We start from the raw sequence: 3432 nt of genomic DNA, 5'->3' as shown, positions 1-3432 counted from the left end.
TGGTTCAGATTTTGTTTCTTCTTGATTCAGTCTTGGGAGATTGTATATTTCTAGGAATGTGTCCATTTCTTCCATATTGTCCAATTTGATGGCATGTAATTGCTCATAGTATCTTCTTTGTCTCATCTTTTTAATGTATTGTCGTGTTTGATTCGCTAGTATTTCATTTGGAAGTTTTGCATCTGTTTTCATCCGAGATATTGGCCTGTAGCTTTCTTTTTGTGTGTGTGATCCTTGTCAAGTTTTGGTGTCAGGGTAAGTTTGGCCTCCAAAAATGAGTTAGGAAGTAATGTCTCTTCCTTTTCTTTTTCTTTTTTTCTTTTTTCTTTTTTTTTTTTTAGAAGAGTTTGAGAAGAATAGGCATTAAATCATCTTTGAATGTTTGGTAGAAATCACTGGTGAAGCCACCTGGTCCTGGACTTCAACTTTTGAGGAGGTTTTGATGATTGTTTCCATTTCCTTACTGCTGATGGGTCAAGTCAGATTTTCCAGTTGTTCCCAGTTCAGTCTAGGAGGTCCTAGATTTCTAGGAACTTGCCGATTTTTCTTCTCGGTTATTGAATTTGGCGGTACACAGCCTTTCAGAGTATTCTTGTATGATCCTTTGTATTCCTGTGGTATCTGCCGTGACCTTTTCATTTCTGATTTTGTTTACTTAGTCTAGCCAGGGGGTTGTCAATTTTATCTTTTCCCAGAAACAGCGCTTTGAGTTAATTTTTCTTATTGTCTTATTGTTTTCTATTTCATTTAGTTCCACTCTTATTTTTACTATTTCGTTTCTTCTGCTGACTTTGGGCTTCTCTTCTTCTTTTTTCTGGCTTTTTAAACATGTAATTTAGGTTGTTTACTTGGGATTTTGCTTGTTTCTTGAAATAGGCCTGTCATGATATTAAGTTCCCTCTTATTCTGCTGCTTCTCGAATGTTTTGCTCTGTCATACTGTCATTTTCATTTGTCTCCGCATCTCTGGATCTCTCCTGTTTCTTCTATGGCCAAGTCATTCTTCAGTAGCATGTTATTTGATCTCCACATATTTGTGTCGTTTTCCAGTTTTTGTTGTTGTTTGGTTTTTTTTTGTTCTTTTTGGCAGTTGATTTCCAACCCCCAACCACTGTGGTTGGACAGTATGCTTGGCATGATTTCAGTCTTCTTAAAATTGTCGAGGTTCATTTTGAGTCCCAACATTTGGTCTGTCCTTGAGAATGTTCCCCATGCACTAGAGAAGAATGTATAATCCGGTGTTTGGGGACGGAAAGCTCTGTGAATACTGATTGCATCCATCTGGCTTAACGTGTCTTTGAAGGACGATATTTCCTTACCGATTCACTGTTGGATGATCTGTCCACGCTGCCAGTGGGGTCCGTAGGTCCCCTGCTATGACCGTGTTTTTGTCCGTTTCTACCCTTCGTTCTGATGGTAGCTGCTTTACGTATTTTGGTGCTACCTGACTGGGTGTGTGTATCGCGATAAGTGTTCGGTCTTCTCGATGTATTGTCCCCTTCATCATTAAAAAGAGCCCATCCTCGTCTCATTACCGCTTTTTGTTTTGAAATCTATTACGGCAGATGTAAGTGCCATCCCAACTGTGTTTCTCTGGATGCCGTCCGCTTGGAGAATCGCTCGAGTCTGTATCTGTCCTTGCGGCTGAGGTGCGTCTCCTGAAGGCGGAATGTGGTTGGGTTTTGTCTTTAATCCTGTCTGCTACTCTGTGAGTTTTTATCGATGAGCTAGGTCAGGTCCACTCACATTTAGGGTGATTATCGGTATATGACGATTTCCTACAGCCATTTTGTCTTTTGTCTCCTGGTAGCTTGGTGTCGCCATCGTTGCTTTGCCTTGTGTTTCTGGTAGTTTGCTGTGACTCCGTGATTTTTTTTTTCCCCTTTGTTTCTTCTTCGATGCCATGTGTTTCAGTTCTGGATTGTTTTGTGTGTAGTTACCAGTAAGATTATGCAAAAGAGAGTTTTCGATATACATCACGGCACCTGCAAACAGATGCTTTCACGCCTCCCTTCCTCGAAAGCCTTCGGTTTTCTCAACCAATTGTGCTGACTATGACCTCAGATATTATACAGAAGAACTGGTGAATGTCAGTGACCTTGTTTTTCAGCCATTTACCACTGCAAATCGTGTTAGCTGCAGGTTATCATATATGCCCGTATCATGTCGAGATACGTTCCTTCTGTACCTACTTTTTTGGGACTTCTGATCATGTCAAGATTTTGAATTATGTTAAATGCTGTTTCAACATGTCTTCTTTAGTGAAAGTTATTTTGATTTTTAAATAACTTCTCACTTGCAGTTGAAATTAAATAATAGTTTCAGGTAAACAGCATTGTGGTCAGACATGCATGTGACCTGTGAAGTTATCCCCTTGATAAGTCTGGCACCGTCTTGGCACCATCCACAGTTATCACAATATCACAGACGACAGTCCCTGTGCTGGACTCTACATCTCCGTGACTATTTTGTAACTACCGATTTGTCCTTCTTAATGCTTCGCGTCTCATACCCAGCCCTCAAATCCCTCCTATCGGGCAGCCAGCAGTTTGTTCTCTGTATCTACGGGTATGGGGCGGTGTGTCTCATGATGGTTTGATTTTGCATTTCCCCGATGATTAGGGATTCTGAACATCTTTTCATGTCTATCGGCCATCTGTATGCCCTCTCTGGAGCAATGGCTTTTCGGGTCCTCTGTCCATTTTTAAATATGATTGTTTGGTGTTTTGGTGTTCAGTTGCATGAGTTCTTTATAAATTTTAGATATTAACCCTTTTTCTGATATATCTTTGCCAAAGATCGTCTCTTACTCAGCATGTCCTTTGCATTTTGTGGATGGTTTCCTTTGCTGTGCAAAAACTTCTGTTATAATGTCCTGTTTGTTGATTTTCTCTTTCGCTTCCCTTGCCTGAGATGATAGGTCAGAACACATATATACTCAGAGCGATGTCAGAGATTTTACCGCCTGTGTTTTCTTCCAGAAGTTTAATGGTTTGGGTTCTGGGCTGGTTTTGGTTCTTCCGAAAAGTCTTTAATCCATTTCGAGTTTATTCTTGTGTATGGTGTGTGAAGGTGGTCTGTTTCATCTCCACCTCGTCGTACATTCTCGCCTCTTCTGTCATATGTGAATTGACCACATAGGCGTGATGACGTTTTATGCCAGGTTCTCATCTGTTCCATCATCTGCCTTTCTGTTTTTATTTATTTTTTGCTAGTCCCATGCTTTTTGACGACTATAGCCTTTAGCCTTTATATCAGGTACCTCCCTCCACGTTCATTCTTCTTTAAGACTACTTGGGCTATTTGGGGTCATTGTGGTTCCCTGGAAATTTTAAGATAGTTATTCTAGTTTTGTGAAAAAGGCCATCGGGATGGGATGGGATGGGATGGGATGGGATGGGATGGGATGGGATGGGATGGGATGGGATGGGAT

Source organism: Pteropus vampyrus, unplaced genomic scaffold (genome assembly GCF_000151845.1).
Source record: "Pteropus vampyrus isolate Shadow unplaced genomic scaffold, Pvam_2.0 Scaffold34, whole genome shotgun sequence".
Classification (NCBI taxonomy): Eukaryota; Metazoa; Chordata; class Mammalia; order Chiroptera; family Pteropodidae; genus Pteropus; species Pteropus vampyrus.
This window is presented reverse-complemented; position numbering follows the sequence as displayed.